The 22,767-nt window shown below is 46.5% G+C and overlaps 1 protein-coding gene across 3 annotated transcripts in view; it reads left to right on the forward strand.

The window, feature by feature from the left end:
• Positions 1–1,133: 1,133 nt before the first annotated feature.
• Sestd1 (SEC14 and spectrin domain containing 1) overlaps positions 1,134–22,767 on the forward strand; it is a 97,061-nt gene continuing 75,427 nt past the window's right edge. Inside the window, exon 1 of one of the 3 annotated variants that reach the window (XM_038337026.1) lies at positions 1,134–1,177. The gene's annotated coding sequence lies outside the window, so the exon portion shown is untranslated. Of the gene's footprint in view, positions 1,178–15,565; positions 15,587–22,767 lie in introns of those variants that run through there. The other 2 variants (XM_038337028.1, XM_038337027.1) reach the window with 2 other exon arrangements.

Here is a 22,767-nt window from a genome sequence, read left to right on the forward strand (position 1 = left end):
CACTATTGGAAACAGCCTCTTGTGGAATCTGTGCGGTGGGGGGGGGGGAGGGGCTGGAAGGAGAAGACACTTGAGTTGAAGAGGTAGAGGAATCAGGTTCTAAATGGGCTTGTGTATTGCCCCATGCAACCTTTGAGGATTTTAGAGACAGTGCTGGGCTCCATTTCTGGAGGGTTTGTCGGCAGTTACTTGGAACTCAAGCAGAAGTGAATCTAGAAAGCTGTGGCCCTCAGCGTGGTAAAAAGCAGGACTTCTTAAGCCAAGTAGCAACAGATACAGTTCGGTCCCCTAGAATTAAGAGGAGGAAATCTCTCTCGGTTTTCAGCCAGAGAGCTTTAACAGAAAAAGCTGGGTGTTACTTGGAATGGAAAGCGTTTATCAGCTGACATGGGCGATACTGGGGTGGTAGTGTGAGAGCTAGGGAAGGCCTGGAATTGGGACCATGTGGCCACTGCGGTTTTGAGTGGATGACTCTCTTGAATTGAATTCAGGAAATGACCTAAAAGTGACTTGTGCAATAAAATGAGAAGACTCTGAAGCAATCATGAGAAAGCCCCATTTGTGAATTTTGGATCAACCAATGGAAAGATCCCCAGAGCCAAACAAAAGTCTGGAATCCCACCCAGCCCTTCCAGCAACCCTTTCCCCTCCAGCTTCCCACCTTGGGTACATATGGGACCACCGGCATCCCAGCACACAGGGGTCACATTAGACCAAGGTGGACCTCGGAGATCCCGGGAGGTGGGAGGTGGATGAAGCAGGAGGAAACGAACAAGGTGTGAGGGCCACTCCAGCTCCAGCCACACTTCCTGACCCCCGGCCGGGGCTGCTTCCACCACCCACGCGGCCGGGCTCCTCCCGGTGGGGACCACAGGACGTCAATCCCAGGCGCCCCGCCCCCTTCCGTGCCGGGCGGGGTCTCCGCGCCGCCGACACGGGCGCACGCGAGGTCGCGCGGACGGGGCCGGGCCGCGGGTGCCGGGAGGTGGCCGGGCCACCCGCGCCGCCGCCCCCCAGCCTGACGCACGGAGGGCCGGGCAGCGATTTGCCGCGGGCCCGCCGCCCGGGCCGCTCCGCCCCCGGCCCGCCTCCCTCCCGCCTCGCCCAGCTCTCCGCCCGCCGCGCCGGCGTCCCCGCGTCGTCCCCAGCGCCCGCCAGCCCGGCCCGCGCCAGCCAGGTGAGTGCGGCCGCGCGGAGCGAGGGAGGCGCAGGCCACGCCGGACAGGGACGCGCGTGGTGCGGGCGGAAGGTCGGGCGCGGTCCCCCCCCTCCTCCCATTCCACGCCGCCGGCCGGCCGGTCCGCGCCCGCCGCAGACAAAGCGCCCGAGGTGCGAGCCCCGCGGGCCCTCCCCGCTCCCGCCGCCTCGGCCTCGGCCCGCACCCGTCGCGCTCGCGTCCTGGCGGGGTCCCCGGGCCCCGAATCCAGCAACAGGTTTGAGTGTCAGCCTGGATTCACGGGGTCGTCCCCTCCGCCACCCCTGCCTCGCGTGCGGGCATCCCGGGCAAGCCCCTGCGTCTCTGCGTCCCGGCCCGCTCCTTTGTGTGCGCCGGTGGCCGCCGGTGCGGGACGCGGGCTGCAGGGCCCGTTCTCAGGGGTCGCCCGTAGGACTCGGCTTTCTCGGGGCCTGCGGGCGGGCCACAGCCCTCCAGCCCTAGAGGGCCACAAAGGGAGGCCCGAGGTACTTGGCCAGGGTGCGGGGACAGTGCCCTCTGGAAGGAAAGAGAGCTGCGATCTGCCTAGCTCTGGAGTGGATGGTGGGATTCACCCTGTCTGCGGCAGGGGCGTGCAGACGTTGACAGCCCCGTGGCTCTTCCAGCTTTGACATCCTCTCACACGTGGCCCTGAGCCAGAGAAGTTGGGAGCGCTGCTGTGGGGATCACTAGGCAGCTGCTGTTTGACAGGTCCTAGCTGTCTCCAGGTTGAGTATGTGTCCAGCATAACCCTCCATATGCCTGCCAGTAGTTTATCAAGCTCCCACATTAAAATTGGCACCTGGGGTACCCCAGGGTGGAAAATCCATGTGGTTTTCTTTGGTTGGATCAATTTTATTTTCTTAGTGGGATGGATTTACCCCCATCCAGGAAGAAATCTCAATAAAGAACAATTTATCTTTGTTTACAAGCCTTGGGTCTTGTCACACCTCGCTGGTTTCATTGGTATGCTATTTTAGTATAACAATACTAAATAGAAGGAAAATATCTTCCTTTTGCTTTAGGCAATAAAATACTTTCTTTGTTCTAGAACCAGGAAGCCTTTACACATAATACTTTTTGTGGCTAGAACTTGGTGGCTGCCTTTACCCTGTGACAAACAGCAAAAACTACAAAGGAATTACAAAGCATTTACACTTCTCTATTGATTGTTTTTGTATCTCGAATTCCAGGAAATCGGTTTGCTGAATATGTATTCAGACATTCCAGATGAGACTTAACCTTAGCAACTGGCTCTACTCTGCGTTTAAAGAGTATACCCACATTTCAGCCACTGCGAATGAGCCCTGGAATAGTCCACGGGAGAGAATAGGGTGCAGTGGTGCACATAGGAGTCTCAAAATACATGCAGAACATACAGCAGAAAAGTTGGGTCTACCAGGGTTTCAGTTGATTGACAGGTACCTAAAGGAGGTATTTTATACAGGCCCTCTTACTAATGCTGTATCTGATAAGTTAGAAAAAGCTGCATTTTGATATAATATATATATATATATATAAAATCAAAAATGCAATTTTGATTTTATATATACATACACATATATGTGTGTGTGTATGTATTCTATAAGGATTTCCTTAGAACAAACACAGTCTATAAGCTTGATTTTTTTTTTTTTTTTTTTAGGGAGTAAGATTATAGCCGATTAATCTGATTTGTACAGTTTCTTTGGAATAAGTTCATGTTATTAAAAACACCATTCGTGTGTAATATCTAACTTCAGAAAACTGTTTTAGCTCATGCAGGCAAACAGGAATAATCTCTTGGGAAAAGTAGGCCTTTAACTTAGTGAGCTGGTGAGTGTTTGTCACTAGACTCAAACTAGACTTACCTGGGAAGAGGGAGTCGCAATTAAGGAATTGCTTCTTATCAGATTGGCCTACTGTAGGTAAGTCTGGGACTTTTTCTTGGTTGATGAGAGAGGGCCCAGTTGACTGTGGGCTGGTGGTCTTGGCTTATGTAATAAGAAAGCAAACTGAGCAAGTCATGGAAGCAAGCCAGTAAGCAGCACTTCCCCGTGGCCGCTGCTTCAGGTCCTGCCCTGAGTTCCTGCCCTGGCTTCTCCATGATGGACTATAACTGTGAAGGAAACACTCTCCTCCCAAGTCTCACAGGAACAAAAACCTAATTAGAATAGAAAAGCGGGGCATCTTTTCAGAAAAAGGAGCAAAAGCTTAGTTTCTGTATAGCCTTGTTTGGGATATATTCCATGCCATAGAATTCACCCTTACATTGTACGGTTTTGTAGTGTTTGTATATTAACAAGGTTGTGTAAACATCACAGCCAATTAGGCAAGCACTACTTTTCCATGCCTCTGGATTTGCCTTTTCTGGACATGCCGTAAACGGAATTATGCATTGTGTGGCCCTCAGTGCCTCTCACGTAGCTTGCCATCAGTGTTCATACCATAGCATTGCTTTTTTTATGGGAGAATAATATTCCATTGTTATACCGCAGTTGTTCGTTTCAACTGATGCACATATGGGTTGCATTCGCTTCTACCATTTTGTTTAATACTTCAGTGCATAGTCATTCTCAAATATTTTATGAACATACTTTTATTTCTCTTGGGACTATACCTCTGTGTGGAATATTTGGTCACATGGCGACAACTGTGTTTTGAAGAACCATTGCAAAGCTTCTATGTATGGGCGGTCTCATCACCAGTACATGCAGGTCCTACTGTCTATTAATTTATGTTGACGTGCTGTCGGTGATGACGCTCAGAGCCTTGCACCAGCTGAGCTTCACCTCTGTACACGAGGCTTCTGCTTTTTCCACAGGTCATGTTTGTCTTTTTGATGAGTCCTATCAAGCCTAATGGTTGCCAAGTGGTGCGTGTTTTATTTACATCTCGCCTTTTTATGTTTCTCTTGGTATTTGTGTATTTTCTTTGGAGACATGTTTAGAGTTTGTCTTCACAGGTATTTTCATATTTGGTTTCTGAATCATGCTAGAACGTAGATTTTATGTAGTTTACTGGTAGGTGCAGAAAGATTCTATGATTTGCTTGTTTTTTAAGCTTAACAGTTGGAGACAGGGTCTGAATGTGGACTTCTGTCTTTTGACTTTACTTCCTGCATTCTTTTACTTGGTGAGGCGTGCAGAAATTATGTTTTGCTTGGTTAATAAATGACAAAGCTGGGGGGGGGGGGATTAAACCAGACAAAAGGAAGCAAGTGCATGATCATTCTGTTTTACTACCAGATTTTACCATGCTTCTAAAAATAGGTAGATTTTTCCCATCCTAATGGAGGGAGGACATGGTTTCCTTATTTCAGGTGGAGAAACAGGCTCATGGGATATCTAGTATCTGCTTCTTCATGCCCACCTGATCCTAGAGCCCTGCATTCAGGCTCCCAGACAGGTAGCCTCTACATTCAGTGGCTTCTATTTTCCCATTAATTTATTCCCTCTAAGACTAAAATAATTGTGCAGTTTTGTAAAAAATATAATTATGTTTCTCTGGGTTAAACTGGAATTAAATTTTGTTTTGGAGGGTGCAGTTTCGCTTTGAAATATTGGTTCTTATTCCAGCTTTTATGCACCCCTAAAAGTTTTCACGTGTGGAGAATTCTCAACTGCTTAGAAGCTAGGTAGGGACCATATATAGTGTTTGTTCTTCATGGCAAACTTACTGTGAAGTGTGATTGACACATAATCAGGGACTAGCATTTGTCAAATAAGCGAGCCTATATTTATTAATTAGGAAAAATGGTATTTTTTTAAAAGTATAAGATTTAGAAAATCTGGAGTGGATAAAAATTAGAAGTTAATTCTCTAGTACCATGTTTTACGGAAGTCATGGGTCTGTTTAAGAACATGGTGACTAGCATGCTCCTTTTCCAACTTAACACAGTAGACACATATAGTAGCTGGACCATGGGTGTCTGTTGAATGAGCAAAGGAGCCTCTCTGAATAAAATAATTAGAGTTTGCTATACTAGCTAGAGCAGCTCTAGGAAAAGAATCTTTGGGCTCTGCTTTTAATTTATGTTTTTATTTATCAGACATGGAACATGGCAGTTACAGAAATTGAAAGAATGATGGGGATACAGAGTAGATGCTGAGCCTCTGTCTCCTTTCCCGTCCCATCTCTTTACCCTTTACCCCTGCAGGCTCTCCTGCTCGGGCATCCTCTATCAACACTGTCACTCACATTTCTGTACCTGTATCTTTGCACTTGTGTTGTGTGTGCTTAAACACACATCCACGTGACCCGCTATGCACATGCACAGCCATGCATTCACGGGCAGCCTTTCTTGCACAGATGGGATCATCATCATGTATCTTTTTGCTTTTCATTTGAACACGTTAAGACTGCTGCATCTGTAGTCACAGATGATGAACATGATAATTACGTTCCCCTCTCAGTTCGCCCTGCCTGGTTTTGGAGTCCAGATTAAACAGAGCCTTCAGAGATTAGCGAGACACTTTCCCTGTTGCTGAGCGCTGGGACAGCTGCAGGTGCACGTCTTGTCAGTATGAGTTAGCTAGCTATCACCTGACACCTGTGGGGAGCAGGGTGCTCTGAGATGACCTTTCTGATGTTCCCATTGTTTTTGGACTATCAGTTTTCAGCACTTGCTTCCTGTTACACTTTATGAGTTGATGGAGGTAGATGATTAGCTAAGTCAGTATATGTGGGGTCAGAGTGGCCTTTCTCACAGAGAATGGTAACATAAAGTCCTCTATGACTGTTGACTGGCTGTGGATTGTAGGTGGGTTTTCTACCCCTCCAGACTCCCACTGTCTTCTCAGAGTTCAATATTTTCTACCCATAGGGTCTGGAAGTCTTAACTGAGATATGGGGTCATATATGAGAAAGCCAAGTAGTTGCCTGTGATAAAAATGAAAAGGACTGGAGGTATAGTTTAGTTGGTAGAGTTTGCGCCTAACATGCTTGACGCCCCTGGACTGAGCCCCTGCATTACATAACCAGGAGTGGTCTTACAGTACTTGGGAGGTAGAGCCATAAAGATGAGAAGTTCAGTCCTTGGCGGTAGGGAGAATTTGAGGCTAGCCTGGCATACATGAAACCCTGCCTTATGGGAAGCAAAAAGAGGGGTTGGGGGAGGTAGTAAGATTTATCATTGTTTGATACCAAGCCTGATGTAGAGAGTTTGATCTCTGAGACCTAGGAGAACCCGTTCCTACTAGTTGTCCTCCACAAGTCACCTTAGCAAATGTTGTCCCTTACCCCAAGACAAAAATGAAGTGAAAAAGAAAAAATAATCAAAATTTTTTTTTAGTAATAAACTGCCACGTGCCTTTCAGTGTAACTTGTTACTGTGGCTGTTATGATTATGGTTGAGTTTAGTAAGAACACGGAAGGGGATGGAGTGATGGTGTTTGGCTGGGGATTCATAAAACTCCTAGGCTCTTTAGGCTTTAATTTTGGCAGGTAGTTCTCTCCAAACACTTGAGTCTTTTGAGGCAGGCTAGTAGGGAAAACAGAGTGTGCAAGCCTGGGTTAGCCTTATGGTTTATGTTATCTGCTACCTGTTATCTGTTTGATTTCAGACAAGTGAGCCTCATGTTGGCATTTGAATACTTCAGTCTTTTTTTTTTTTTTTTTAAATCAGTAATGAGTGACAGACATTCAAGTTGCGTGGGCCAGTAAGAGGAACTGTAGGTCTAAGTTGCAGCTGGAGTCTATGTCGCATTTCCCTAGACGTGTCACCCACCTTCTGAAATTCTGAGAGAGAGAGCTGGTCTCTTCCACACCTATCAGTGTCCAGCCAGGTCATGTCATTCACGACAGCTGTCCCCTCTGGGGCGGGGATACAGGGAGTTAAGTGTGGAATGTCCCGGGAACTGAAATACTGATGTTCAGAAAGCCCATCCAGGGTCGAAGGAGACTACTTATTTATTAATGATTTCCATGAATAAAATACAGATAGAGGATTGTTAATGTGTCCTAATGTCTGTGCTTAGCAGTGGTCTTTTTTTTTTTTCCAATCCTTTGTTTTGCACATGATGGTTTCACCTACATAATTTATTACATAGTACTCATTTCATTTTCAGTTTGCTCAGGTAGGGGGCTGGGGTGGGTCCTAAGGGGAAGCGGTGTTCTTTGACAGTGGGGTGAGTATATATGTGTGTTCAGACCCAGCAGGACAGCTCCTGACAGTTGAGGATGTGCAGAAGCTGCAGCTTCTTGGAAAGAAGTTGAGAAGATCCACATTAGAGTTCCGTCTTCTCTGAACTTGCAGGGTCATTTAGAAAGGAGCCTGCCCTTGTCCGCTGGTCTGTAAAGAGCTGTTGATTATACTCTCGAAAGATGGTGATACTGTTTCTCCTTTGATAGGGATTGCTAGAGTGTTTGCTCCTCTTTCAGTTTCATTGATTGGCTATCTTGGCAAGCTTTGAGTTAGGGATATGCAAAACTAAAAATGGTATTGGAAGATCACAAATGAAATTGATGCCCAGTAATCCCACGAAAGGATTGGGTAACTCAGTGGAGGCTTCAGCTACTTAATGGGAGTGGAAGTTGCGTTGTTTAGGTCAGAGAGCACTTTTGTCAGGGGGAGCTCAGATTGCATCATGTAGCCTTCCACTCACACTGAGTGAAGTGTCGTGGTGGTCCTCATCGTCCTCTTCATTGTGGTAATGATCACGTGTTGTTGTCATCGTCCTCCTCCTCCTCCTCCTCCTTCTACAACAACAAAAACACATTGGAACTAAGGGTAGGAGTTAGAAGAGGTGGATCTTGTCTTCATAGAGCTTATCATTTAATTGGGAGACAAGGAATGAAGATGCTAAGTTCAAGGACAGGTCTGTCTGCTCTTTGTAAAATCCACGTGTTGAGTTGGGCTTTGGTAAAAAGTCACAGTCTCCTGAGGAACACTGACAGGAACAATGCCACCTTTTGAAGATGTGACTGTGTGTCTATCTTGGTTATCTCAAAGAGGTTGCTTTGCTTTATATAATGAGGTAAGTCTCTTTCAAGAATTGTTCTGTGTGGACTGGGTGCCCAAACTCTTAGACTGGCTCTGGAAGCCAAAGCCGGATTTGAAACCCACCCTGGGGTGGCCCAGTAGGTCTTAATGCTGGACAGCTTCTAGCCTTTGTCTCAGCACCAGCCTTGGTTCTTTGCTTTACATTTTTAATAGTCATACATTTTATTTATTTATTTATTTATTTATTTATTTATTTATTTATTTATTTATTTATTTTGAGACAGGGTTTCTCTGTAGCTTTGGAGTCTGTCCTGTCCTGTCCTGTCCTAGAACTCATGCAGTAGATCAGTCTGGCCTTGAACTCAGAGATCCACCTGTCTGCCTCCCGAGTGTTGGATTACGGCGTGCGCCACCATTGCCTGACCTAAATTCTTCCATCCTTAGTCCATTGCAGAGAAGAATGTGGTGTAAACACATACACAGGAAGTCCCCAGAGGATGACGTGAAGGCAGACAGACTCATGGAGCAGGGACCAGATGCGTGAATAGGTTTTGTTCCGTGGGCCATGGTGGAGGCAGCAGCTGGATCTCGTGGGCAAGCTGCTGTGGTCCCACCCTGCTCGTTGTCACGGGTGGGAGTCCTGATGGCATGAGCGTTGGTACTTGCTGTCCCTGGTATAGGTAAGATACACAGCATGCTAAAAAACACAATAGGTAGGTGGCTTTTAAATTTAGATTTTTCAGGGAGAAAGGCCAGTTTGACAAAGAAGCTGACAGTGTGCTGGACTGGCAAACAGCCCCACCCAGCTAGGATGCAAGTACATTTAAGGAGAAGTGGTGTTGGTGGGAAAGTCTCAGTAGACAGTGGAGGAAAATTAATTTCTGAATTTTGATTTCGAATTTCTCCCACTCGCTACATTATTTTCACAGTTGATCTTAGTCCAAGTCCTTTTTATTATAAAAAGCTAGTTGTGATATAAATGGGTAGTGCATGCATTCTCTGTAGTTTATAAGAGGCAAACAGTCACGTGTAGAAGGCCGACTTTTAGTCTCCTTCCTTGAAACCTTTCCTCTGGGAAGCGGCCAGGCTGAGGGTCACGGGCCCTCCCGGAAGCACCCATTTTCTACATGTGTGCTTTCTTACCCCTTTGACGTAGAAGACACCGCAGTCCCTGTGCCCACACTGTCTGAACCTTGACTTCTTTCTATCTCATGCCAGTACACGAAGAGCTCTGTTCTCTCTGCCCAAACTCTCCTCTTACCTTCCTCTCCTCTCCCCTCTTCCTGCTGCTCCCCTCCTCCTTCCCTCCCTCCCTCCCCTCTCCTCTCCCTTCTCTTTTGCTGTTTTGTTTGTTTGGTTTTTGTTTTGTTTTGTTTTGCTTTGTTTTTTTGAGACAAGGTCTCCTGTAGCCCAGATTTGTTTGGGACTTTGTGTAGCTGAAGGTGACATTAAACTACTAGTCCCCTAGGCCTTTGCCCCTGAGGGTTGCGGGTGGGAGCCACTGCATGTGAATTACTGTCTCTGTGGTTTTGTGAGACAGGCCTTGCCATGTTGCCCAGGCTGCCTGTGAGCTACACTGGGTCCTCCCTTAGTTGTTTCTGAGAGATTGATTGATTGTGTTTGGTGCTGGGGATCACACTCAGCACCTCCTTGCCTCGTGTGGGTCAGTGCTCCAACCCTGAGCCTCTCCCCAGCCCCTTGTTCTGGAATGGTTTTCTAGATGTATTTTCCAAGGGATTCCTCTCATGCCCCTTACCTGGTTTCAGTTTCCCCTGACTTTTTCTTAGGATAGAAGGTTAGTCAAAACCAAAACCACACTGGCTGTAACTGGTGACTACATCACCGGTTTTCTACTTACTGTCTCTCTATTGTTCCAGGACCCCTTGGAATACTAGGCTGCATTACGGCTTTTCTCTTGGCTCAGCTTGTGTTCTTGGATGACCCTAAGAGTTGTGAGAAGTGCCAGTGAAATATTCTATTAGAATACCCCAGAACAGCCCTGAATTTGTGTGTGTGTGTGTGTGTGTGTGTGTGAGAGAGAGAGAGAGAGAGAGAGAGAGAGAGAGAGAGAGAGAGAGAGAGAGAGATATTCCTCATGATCACCGCAGTGCTATGGGTATATGTCTTTAACAAATCTTGGTATTTTTGTAGTTAAACCTGCCACTAATTTTATGTAACCCTACCTTATAACAGACAGTAGGGTGGTTATAATGGTTAAGACTGGGTTTTGGAGCTTGATCAGCTCTGTCCACAATGTGATCTTGGGTTTCTTTCCCCTGACACCCACCTTTAAGAGCTGTGGGAGGACTGAATGAGGAACTGTGTGAGATGCCTCGGGAAGCATCTGGCGATTCTGATGCTAGATGCATGCTGATCATTATTAAAATGTTACTGTTTCAGTTGTTAGAATAATACTGTAGTCATTCATTTTTTGATGTTTCACAGATGGTGGAGAGGGAAGGTAGGTGCATGTCAGAGCATTCCTGGGAACTGGGTCTTGGGTCTCTAGTACCTTAGGAGGTCCCTTAAAGGACCAGAATGAAGATCGGCATCCAAAGGGGATTGTTAGGGTGCTTTACAGGATGCAGTCTGGGCAGCCATGCCTGTCTCATCGTTACTCAGTGTATGACACCGGGTGACTAACAGTCCCATTCTAGTGCTCAAAGCCTAAAGGATTCCTGGGTGGAGAGCAGCTGGTGTGGGAATCCCAAACAAGTTGATTCTGACACGCGGGAGGAGTGCACAGCAACAGGACAGATGAATTCGCCGTTGAGAGTGAGAATGCACAGGCAGAAAAGAGTTCCTCGTGTCCTTCCACGTGGACTGCTGCCAGGACGAACAGCCTAGAGTTGGGTTGGGTCTAATGGCTTCACATAATCTGGTTAAGGGAAGTCCTTACAGCATTGTTGTGGTGGTTTGTGTCACGTTGATTCTGGATATAGTCAAGTAGACAACCAAGGTCAGCCATTGGGACATTCTTGGTACTTGCAGTTCTGATCTTTGGAGATGTTGGCTGCATTTTTCCTCCGTGGAGGAAGTTTGCATATTGACCAAGGATAATTGAGAAGAGCGCTGTTTACAGTGTTAATTTCATAACCGTGTTATTTGATCTTTGTCTAGCCATTCGTAATTTCAACATCTCTTCCAAGTGAGGTCCTTAAAGAGTTTAGGATTTGCTTATGCCTATAATCCTAGCACTTGAGAGACAGAGGCGGGAGAATTGCCAGTGAGTTCAAGGGATGCCAGAGAGGCATAGTGAGTTACAGTCTAACCTGGGCTATGTAGTGAGACCCTGTTTCAGACAAAGAAACCACCAAGCAAGCAAAAGCTTTTGGATTGGATGTTGCCTGTTCAGAACTCATTTGTTCTCCGTTAGTTGGGAAGTGTGGAGCACTGTTGAGATGAGTACTAGCTGAAATACTGTGGTGGCAGGGCAGACCAGCTGAGCATCGGAATTCCAGATGCTGACCTCCTGGACCAGCCGGCTTGGTGACTTGGAATGCTTCGTGTTTTAGGAGTGGTTCTGCTGCCTTGTTGCTTTCTAATTGACCAAGAAGGAAGCTGCCAAGAGAGGGCTGGAAGCACAGTTGGTGGTTACATAAAGCGCAAAACACATCAGCCTGACATAATTTATAACATGCAGATCTATTTCGCATAATAATCAGGCATGAAACAAAAGCTGTTTGCATATGTAACAGTGATTAGCAGGAACAGCAACTTTTAGAAGTTTTTCTTCTCAGTCATGTTCTCCAGCAAGTCTGACCACTGCCAGCCAGCAGTGTCTGATACTTCTACTGTTCAGTAGCATCTTCATTAATCTGCCCTCTGCCCAGCCTTGGAGAACCCTCTTTTCTGCCTGGTGATGAGGGGATCACCTCTACTCTGCATGCCTGCCACAGTGTACCACCCCACCCACTGTGCTCACAAGTAGTGGTGCTCAGGCACAGCCTGCAGTGCTAACACAGAATGGGCTTTCTCCTGATGAGCTGGCAGGTGGGCTGGTTAGTTCTCAGCTGGCTGGAGTTGGCATGACCAGTCCTTTGCTGTTTCTGCCTTTGCCTCTTGTGTTGGAGAGTCTGTGAGGTAAGCCTAGCACATTATGTGTGCCTCCTCCTTAATCCTCACAGGATGGACACTCCTGCACTCTGGAACACATCCTCGACACTTAGAGGTGATAGCACAGGTACAGTCGCGGCTGCCATGCTGAGGAGAGGAAAGGGATGGTAGACCAGGAGGGGAATAAGCACCTCAGTGGAATCTGGGACTGTTCTGAAACCCGGCGGCTCAGCCGAACGAAACGCCCCATTGCCTTCATCAGGCTCTGCTGAGTCCAAAAGTCAGAACTTTTCTTAGTTGCCTTAAAATGCAGTCCAGTCCTGTGTAAGTCTTTTTGCCTTAATTTGAGAGGACAGACTCCAGACTCCTGGGGGCTGGCGATACCATCTACACGGATGCCCTGGAGCACTTAGGGACAGGAGGGAACTTGGAGGCAGCTGAGGAGACAAACACAGCTCTTCCAAATGTTAGTGGGGCTTGGGTTGTCTTTGTACAAGCCCACGGGATGTCTTCTCCCCGTGGGAAAGGTGGCAAAGCCCCTTCAGGATCTGGGTTTGTAGCTAGAAGGAAGCTACTATTAATGCTTTGTGAGTTAGGAAATACTAGAACTGCTGGGCTAGAGATGGGACTGGAGGGTGCGACAGGCCCTGGGGCGCTGAGCTACGCAGACGGGAGCACTTGGATTCCGCTCTGCACACACTGTTACGGTGTCCTTTGAGTGAGACTGTTTCTGTACCTTGGGACTATTCATGCTCACAGTTACTCATATCTCAGTATGAGTCATCTAAGCAGATATTGGTTTTTTTTTTCCCCTCAGACTTCCTTGAGATCAGATATTTTAGAAAAACGAGTACTGGTAGGAGAGAAACTTTATAATTTACATCTGCTCTTGTCTGTCCAGACTATTTATACCTAGTTTGTTTGTTCAGGCTATATTCTGGGTGTGCTATGAGCAAAACAGGTTTATTTTGGATACTTCTAAAGGTAGGGAAGTCCGAGATAAAGGCAGCGAGTGTCATGTTTGGTGTCTGGTGTGACTTGTAGATGGCATCTTCTTGTTGTGGCTTTGCCTGGAGGAAGGCAGGAAGGGGCTTTTTGGGATCTCTGTTGTTTTTGTGGCACAGGCCTTACACACAGAAGGCCAGTCGCCCTGATCTGAACTGTACCCTTGGCCCTCTTTGCATTTTAAAACAGGAGATAGTGTCTGCAAGTCCCCTAGGCTGGCCTTGAGCTCGCTCTGCTGTCCAGGAAGACATTAAGCTTGAGGTCTTCCTGTCTTTGCTTCCTCTGTGGCTGGCTGTAGGTCATATGGTTTGGACATCTCTCTCAGGAGGGTACTAGTCCTGTCCTCACGACCTAGTCACCTACAAGGGGCCCATTGCCCAAGACCTTACTTTGAGGGTTAGGACTTTGAAGGGACAAAGCATTCTGTTTATAGCACCTCTGTTGTGCACTGCAGGTGCTCTGGTGACATTTGCGTGCTGAGCACAGGCTGATGGGGGAAGCATCGGAAACACCCCCTGGGTGTCTTCATGACTGTATTACGTGATCAGTGATTCAGGTAACAGAAGACCCTAAATGCCAGTGCTGAGGATTGAACTAGGGCCTTGCGCATGAGAATGTCTTCTGCCTCTTAATGGCTCTCCTAACAACACAACCTAACTTAAAGCCCTCACTTTATCCTGTTCAGTTACAAATATCGCCTCCTAACCAGCAACAAACGTGTACCAGTGGAATCTGCTAACAGGGGCCAGTTACATCATATAAGCTCAGAGCTGGATCAAGGCCGACCACTGTGTCAGTTCCCAGTGAGTTCACCTTTACCCCTTTCCTTTGGCCACCGTCTTCCTGAGAATTATTTAAAAGCTGCTCCTTGTTTTTGAAACAGCTGTAAGTGTCTTTGCCTTTCATCTTTGTTCCTGATTTCTAGCTTGGTCCCATTGTGATCAGAAAGTGCTTGGAGGCTGGTTTTAGTTGATGTTTAGGGAGGCCTGCTCTGTTGCCTGGGGCCATCTTGGGGTGTGGTCCATGGATATTTCGCAAGACACACAGAAAGGTGCAGTCTGCTATTTGATATACTGTTCCGTAAATGTTGACTAGGAATTGCTGGTTGATCCAAGGCTATTGGATTCTATGTTGTTGATTTTATGTTTTATGAACTTTTGAGGGGCCAGGGGCAGGGTGACAGAGGGTGGTGGGGAGGAGGAGGAGTGGGGGCAGAATCCTCAGTTTGAGGTGTGTGTGAGGTACTGAGTAAGTTCAAGGCCAGCTTAGATCTTGTCCCAAACTAATATGAAGAAAGAAGTGCGGCCTGCCTATAGGTCAGTGATAGCGTGGTTGCCTAGTGTACTGAATCCAATCCTCAGTGCAGCAGATAGTTTGTTACACACGTTGTAGGCAGCTTGCAGTTGGGCCATGCTTTTTGCACTACTCTGTTGTGTCTCTCTATGTACTTGGATTATTTGCACTTAACTGTGCTTGCTGTTAGGGCTGAAGTCTGTATTTTTTTGTTTGTTTTGTTTTCTGTTCCTAGCTGGTCAGATTGCATCTGCAGTCAGGAATCAGAGGGCTGAAGGCTTGGCACTCAGGTCATGTCTTTTCATTCAGGCCCGAACCCAGCCCATGGGATGGCGATGCCCACATTTAAGGGTGTGCTTTCTACCTCAGTAAACCCAATCTAGAACTTTCCCTCATGGACACTCTGAGAGCTTTGTCTCAGGCCATTTTGGATGTTGTCAGAGTTCATTACTTGTCACCACCTTATCAGTGTGGTGAAATGTGGAAAGCCCCGCCTCCTGCGTCCCTCTCAGCCTTTGCTTTCTTCTGGCAGGTCGACTTAGGGGAAGAAAGATCCATTCATGCTTATGGGTTCGTATTCCCAGTCCATTGTGGCAGGCAGGGCTTGGAGGAGCTCCAGACAGCAAGGGCATCCCTCAGCCTGGCCATCTCTTCATATCTAGGGACCAGGAGACAAAGTGGCAGGAACTGGAGGTGGGATTAGTGTGTACTTCCACCAGAGAGGTCCTACCTCCTAAGGGTGGTGCCAAACCCTCCCCCACCAGTAGCACGTCATGCTTTCAATATTTCCCGTATGTAACCCTCTCTGCTTTAATTGTCAAACACAGGGACAAGAAAAGTGTAGACACCAATGGTTTGGTTTTGTTTTCTGCGTAAGGTGCGGCTCCCTCTTTTGTTAACACAATTTCTTTTAAACTGTGTCTGTTGTTGACAGTTCTTTTCAGCATCCCTTCATCTCTGAATCTATTTTTTTCCTTGAGCTCAGCATATTTTTGTTGAGTGTAGGCTTTTGGGTTGACAACCTATTTTTTTTTCCTTCAGCATTTGAAAAATATTCAGCCTACCGTGGTGTCTGAAGAGAGGCCTGCTGCCATTTGAATTGTTTTTCAGAACACCGGGTAGGATCCCATTTTTCTCTGAATGCATTCCTTGTTCTTGGTTTTCAGAAGATTTATTATGCTGTAGCGTGAGGCAGAGGTTTTGGGTTCTGTCTTCTTTAGGTTGCCCTTACCTTCTATCTCTTGCCGAATCAAAAGCATCGTGATTTCTCCTAGTATGTTTTTATCACCGCCTCCCATTCCCCAACTTCTGGGACCAGACTGACGAGGGAGATTTTTCGTTTTGGCGTCTTGAGTCCTCGGAGATGGGTTCTCTTGTTTTCTCCCAGTTAGAGCTGTGTGCATGTGCTCGTATCTCACCGGGCTGTCTCACCTGTCCCGTCCCAGAGTCACCACGCTGAACGATGAGCCAGCCCTGGTCCTCAGCTGCTTCCTTTCGGTGCTGTCATTTACTTCTCTCCTTTCCCTCATCGGCGGCCTCTTGTTTTTGAACAAGGTATTACTAGTTAGGCTGTTGAACTTGCTGTGTATCCCACTTGTCCACCAGCTCCTGGTCTTCCTCCTCAGCCTCCAGAATTCTTGGATCACAGGCACACAGGTGTGTGCCACTGTGTCCAGCTCCCTTTCCGGTTCTTTGGAGTCTTTGCTTCTTTGTTAAGATTCTCTTTGTTAGCCGGGAGGTGGTGGCACAGGTCTTTAATCCCAGCACTCGGGAGACAGAGGTAGGTGGATCTCTGTGAGTTCGAGGCCAGCCTGGTCTACAAGAGCTAGTTCCATTCTTTGTTTTTATTTTTGTTAAGATTTTCTTTATTGAAACTTTGTTTTTTCATTTGTTTTAAGCCATGTTAAAGATTGATTGTTGGAGTTTTGTCTGTTTTTTGAGAGCAGGTGTGTTTTAGTTAGGATTTCGATTGCTGTGAAGAGACCATGACCATGGCAACTCTTATAAAGGAAAAAAAAAAACATTTAACTGGGCTGGCTTACATTTTCAAAGATTTAGTCCATTATCATCATGGTGCGACATGGTGACTTGCAGGCAGACATGGTGCTGGAGAAGTAGCTGAGTGTCGTACATTTTGGTTTGTAGCTAGCAGGAAATGGTCTGTTTTACTGGGAGTAGCTTGAGCATAGGAGACTGATAAATTCTTTCTTAGACTAACCTCTCCACCCATGCAAATAATCCCAATCAAACTAAATTAGACTGAATTAAAAGATTCTCATGTTTAATGGAGTGTTCCCAGGTGGCCCCGAGAAAGCATGGAGAGGGGAAGAGAGAGAAGGAGACCACGTGAAACCCGGAGACCACGTGTTCATTCTCTGGGGGGCAGTTTAAATAGCCTGTAGGAGTGGTCTTGACCTTCCCTGGGGAGGGGGTTACTGTTTGGCGGGCTTTCTTGACCTCCCTGGGGAGGGGTCACTGTTTCTCAGAGGTGGAGCTTGGACTGAGGCAATTCCCAGGGGAGGGAGCTTATGCCAGGAGCTGGGGTGAAGCCCCGAGCCAAACAATCCAGACTTTTTTTTTTTGGTTTTTCGAGACAGGGTTTCTCTGTGGTTTTGGAGCCTGTCCTGGAACTAGCTCTTGTAGACCAGGCTGGTCTCGAACTCACAGAGATCCGTCTGCCTCTGCCTCCCGAGTGCTGGGATTAAAGGCGTGCGCCACCACCGCCCGGCAATCCAGACTTTTTATATAAAGGGGTGCTCGGGAGCTGAGGTGACACTTCTGATCAAACAGAGACCTCAAAGGCCACCCTCACAGTGACTTACTTCCTTCAACAAGGCCACACCTACTCTTATAAACCCACACTTCCTAATAGTGCCGCTCCCTTTGGAGGTTATTTTCTTTCAAACCCCCACAAGGTCTCCCTGTGTAGCCTGGATCCAGGTGATCTCTTTCCCTCAGACTTCCAGTTACTGACACCACAGTTGTTGTCCCATCATGCCCAGCACTCAGGCTGCATTAAAGTCTCTGATGGAATTCTAATGTGGTCCTCACGTGGGTTCCGCCTATACATAAGGGTGGAGATAGTGGGATGTGGGGAAGATGAGACTCTTGGATCTTTGTGGCCTTCTGCGATATCACCCTGCAGTTGGGGTGAGGCCGAGTGCAATGTTTCCTGTCCTATTTGGCTGGGGAATAGCATAATTATTGTCTAGAAGATTGTTACCCTGCTACCTTGCCTTTCCTTGTCTGTGACCACAGGCTTCAGCTGTGTCTGTAACCCTTCTCTTGGTGTTTTCAGGTTGATAGCCTTTCACCTTTGAGTCTGAGATGCAGTGAAGGGAGCAGGAACTCTATGGAACTCAGATTGTTCTTTGTGTCATGGTCCCCAGACAGACTGTTGTCTGTCCCTTTCACTGACTCCTACGCTTGTTTTAGTTTAGTTGTACCCAGAAAGAGGAATAGGAAAAAAAATACTTTCATACTGTCTTGGGAGGAGCACCATGCCACTTCTTTTAAACACCCATGCAGCCTGGTTCATCTTGACAGTATACTTCAGAGCCTCTGTGACAACATTACACTGAGGGTCTAGTTTGTTGAATAGTGGATTTAAACACTGGAATACTAGATAAAGATTGGCATTTGATTGAATGACAGTTTTTGTTTTAATAAAGTATTAGTGCCAAATGGCCAGTAATTTTGAATACATTGTAGTTAGCTCTGGAGCCTTGGATTCGTTCCTGTGCCTGGGCTCAAACCCTGGGATTCTGGTTCAGTTGGTGTAGATGGTGCTGGGCTTTGACAGTTGTTGGAAACTCCCTCTATAACTCTGATGTGGAGACTGGCTAAAATATAAGTCAACACCTGTGGCTTTTGCGGCTCAAAACTTCTGTCTTGGAATGCGTCCACTTACAGCCTTCAATTTAAAGTTTTTGCCTTAGACATTTTTTTTGTTTTGTTTTGTTTTGTTTTTCGAGACAGGGTTTCTCTGTAGCTTTGGAGCCTGTCCTGGAACTAGCTCTTGTAGACCAGGCTGGCCTCGAACTCACAGAGATCCGCCTGCCTCTGCCTCCCGAGTGCTGGGATTAAAGGCATGCGCCACCACCGCCCGGCTTTGCCTTAGACATTTTTGCCTTGGACATTCTGTTGTGCTTTGTGGTGGTCAATATTGTCACAGCCTTCAATTTTCTTTTAAAGTTTTTGCCTTAAACATTTTTGCCTTGGACATTCTGTTGTGCTTTGTGGTGGTCAGTATTGTCAGATTGATGAAATCTAGACTCACCTGGGAGACAGGCTTCTGAGCAAGCCTGTAGGGGTTGTCTTGATGATGTAAGTGGAGGCGGGAAGCACTGTCCCTTGTGGGTGACAGCATTCCCTGACCTAGATCCTTGACTGTCATAGTGGAGACAGGAAGCTGAGCAGCAGTGCACATTGACCCCATGCTGTTGGCAGTTGGGACATCAGAGTGAGCAGCAGCTTCCAGCTCTGCCCCTTGACTGCCCGCCATGATGTCATACCTCGAGCTGTGGGCTAAAATAAACTCTGTCTTTGTTAGGGCTCTTGGATCAGAGTATTTTTAGCCAGAAACAGGAAAGGAAACCAAGACACATATCCTGCCAATGGCGCACTTACCTTGTAGAAGCATTATATGAAATAGGGTTTGCTTTGCAAAAAGAACAGCAGTTTGTGAAATCAGATATCCATTTGTTTCTCTTGCTCCTGTGGCAAAATATCTTTCACAGACCACTTAGGGAGAGCGTGGGGCGGGAGTGTGTGTAGGATGACAAGTGTGGCTTTCAGTTGCAGGGTCCAGCTGTCACGGTGGGGAGGCCAGACTGCTTTCGTTCAGGAGAGGAGGGCAGAGTGCTGCTGCCTAGCCCACTTGCCCTCTGCATGCCGTCCGGGACCTGTTTGCATTTGGGTGAGAAGTCCCTCTCCATTTAACCTGATCTAAGCTTTTCCATATAGACATGCCCAGAGATTTGCTTCCATAGTGATTCTAAATTCCATCAAGTGGGCAGTCAGTATTATAACCATCGTGATGTTTATACACAACTCAAAAAATGATAAAATTCTATACTAGTTTTTTAAAGATTTGTTTTAATTCTTTTGAGTTTTTCAAAAGGTACATATAGGAGCAGAACAGATACTATAAAGTTCTATATATTATTTAATGAAATCTATTACCTTTTTGTTTGTTTGATATGTATTTTGAGACAGGACTCACCCACCCTATAGACCATGCTGTCTTGAAGTTTGCAGATAGCCCAGGCTAGCCTCTACTTGGGCTCTTCCTGCCTCATCCTTCTGGCTGCTTGGATTAGAGCTTATATCATTATGTGTCATATGAAAGTCATAGTCCTCTATTTTTTAAAGGCCATTTCTCATGTCACATAGACTAGACTCCAGTGCATTCTGCGGCCCAGAGGACTTAAGCTCGTGATTCTCCTGTTCCTGTCCCCAAGTGCTAGGATTATGAATGTGTGACACCATGTCCAACTCCAAGACAATCTTAATCTGCTTATAATTTCTTTTTGTCCTAAACAGTAGCATATATGGCTACTAAGATGAAGAGAGTCTAGTTGCAGACAAGGAATTGGCAGTTGGCAGTGGTCGGGGTGGTGAGTGGCTCTTGGCAGGATCTTGTGTTAGATCTATAGGCAGGTGGCTTTGGCTTCTAGTAGTAAAAGTGGTTCAGGCCTAAGGAAAGAAGGGCAAGCCAGAGGAAGACAGAGAAAAGACGCCAGGTAATAGAGAACATGGAGATAAAAATAGGACAGATAAGAATTCAATTAACTTCTGTGACGGTGCCTCTCCCCGGAGGAAGAAGTCTGGCGTTCCAGTTCTCTATTTTGGGCATGCATATTTAGCTCAGGTCTTCGTGTATGACCTCTGTAGGTAAGATGCAGTATAAAATGATACTAACTTGCCTCTAATTAGTCATTCATCAAACATTAGGTCTCTAGTTTCTTACAGAAGCCAAGGCTGAGGGCCTGCTACCATGCTTTGTAGTAGATGACGCGACATTACTGGATTGCTGTCAAATTCTCGCCAGCTTCTGTTTTTCTAACTGTAGTAGATGCTGTGTGTTTTCTTAAGTGTGTATTCTTACGGACTCTAATCCCTTTCTATGTATTACATGTTATAATTATGTACTATTTACAATATCATTTCAACATCTCTGATTGGATTGGATCTCCATCTTTGTGGCAGGCGTATGGTTGGACTTTGTCTTGGTGTGTGGAGGCTGGATAGTCTCTGTACCTCCAAATCCTGAGGGAGGGTCTGAGGTTTCACGGTACTGCAGGAAGGCCTGTTGCTGTGTTAGACACATGCAGTCTAGTCATCCAGGCTTGTCCTGGACTGTAAACACTTCCGTGATTTCTACAGAAGGCGAAGTAAACTGGCCACTTAAAAACTTCTCTAAGGGCCCAGTGTGGGGCTCAGCACATAAGCCTCGGGACCTGTGTTCCATTCAGGCCGTCCTTTGACTTCTGGGCATGCCCCATGGCGTGAGCCCTCTTCTTCCCCCCAATAAACAGATGTAATAAAGCCTCTCCAGACTAACTCAGCTATTTGCCTTATACTCACCGTGTTCCGTCTGTGTTGTAAAGACTCAGGATTTGGTGGGGGAAAGGCAGACATAATGATGAATGAGATTGGCTTGGTCCCTTCCTGCTCCAGCAGAGACATTTAGGGCACACTCAGTGTCGTGTCTGCTCTATCAGAGCACAAGGGAAGGACGAGGCGGGTAAAGATGAATCCCGTAAATCACAGAAGACTCAATGCATACTGGTCATCAGAAAGTTTGAGAAATGCCAGGAAGATGGAACCTCCCTGGACAGGGCTAATTTCTGTACCTAGGATTTTACACAGTGTGTGTTGCAGGGTTCCCCCCCCCCCAAGAGAAGTTTTAACTTGGATCATTGTGTCACTAATAACTTAAGAATATCTATCTGCTTTAAGACTGAAGTAATTTCATTTTCTCCTGTATTACATGCGGTGGAAAGAAGGGCAGCTAACGTTGATAATGCTCCCTTTGACTGCTTCTCTGATACCAGACTGCACATAATGGGTTTGGCTTTAGAACCAAGACAGTAGGATTCAGGACTGGATTTTTAATAGAACTGAATTTAATCTTTTAAAGCACTTTGACAAACAGATGGTTGTTGTTCTTAAATATAAAGTAGAACTGCCTTCGGTTTTATATCATTTTGCTTATAGTATTAATTGCTGTCTCAGTTCATGATGTAAAAGCCCGTGAGCAACAGTGCTGGTTAGTTTTATGTCAGCTTGACTCAAGCTAGAGTCATTTGGAAGGAGGGAACCTCAACTGAGAAAATATCCCTACCGGACTGGCCCATGGGAAAGCCTGTGGTACATTTACTTAATTAGTGATGGATGGGGAGGGCCCAGCCAATTGTGGGTGGCAGCACCTCTAGACAGGTGATCCTGGGTTCTTTAGTAAAGCATGCTAAGTAAGCAGCACTTCTGGCGGCTGCCTCCAGGTTCCTGCCTTGAGTTCCCGCCTTGAGTTCCCTCAGCGATGGAGTGTGACCCAAGAGCTTCCACAGCAGTGGAATCCCTAAGGCAGTGTCTTTCACCATGAAAGTACAGAAATTAAAACATAAAATTTGTATCGGACAAAAAAGTGAAGTATAGGATTTGTTATGTCTCATATTACCTAGTAAGTGGACACAATCCATTTCCCTTGGGACGATGTGTATTTGATTTCCAATCTAAAAAATAATCTCCTCTTTCTTCATTTTTCAGCAAAACTTTATTGGGCCTTCTTAATGTCTTCATCCTTTTCTGTGTGCTCTCTCTGTGTGTGTATGTGTACTTACAATTATTCGTATTCTTGAGTACTCTTTGAGGACTTTTTAATATTCTGAGTAACTCAACTGTGTTTGTGGTGTGACCGGTTCTCTCAGTGAACTCAAACTTGTCCAGGAATACTGTCCTGCCTAGGCAAAGCTAAGCAAGCCTTTAAGGGCAGGTAGGGATTCCTCAGCACAGCCATGCTACGTATAAGAGAGCGTTGGAGCAAGATGGTGGCAGAGCCCAGGGCATACTTGTGGAAGTAGGATCTGTGTGTTGCTGGGGAGAGGCGCGCAGCTGAAGAGGCAGGGTCGTGATCTGCAGAACCGCCCTATGACAGTCCAGTGGTGGTTTGGCCACCCCACATTGTATGCAGCAGTAAGGGGACAGATTGTTTTGCAGCTGTGTGAATCTTGACTGAAAGGAGTGTGCAATTAGGAAGTCCACTAGGAGCCGTCCATTCAGGAGGAGACTGAGAAGG

Source organism: Arvicola amphibius, chromosome 7 (assembly GCF_903992535.2).
Source record: "Arvicola amphibius chromosome 7, mArvAmp1.2, whole genome shotgun sequence".
Lineage (NCBI taxonomy): Eukaryota > Metazoa > Chordata > Mammalia > Rodentia > Cricetidae > Arvicola > Arvicola amphibius.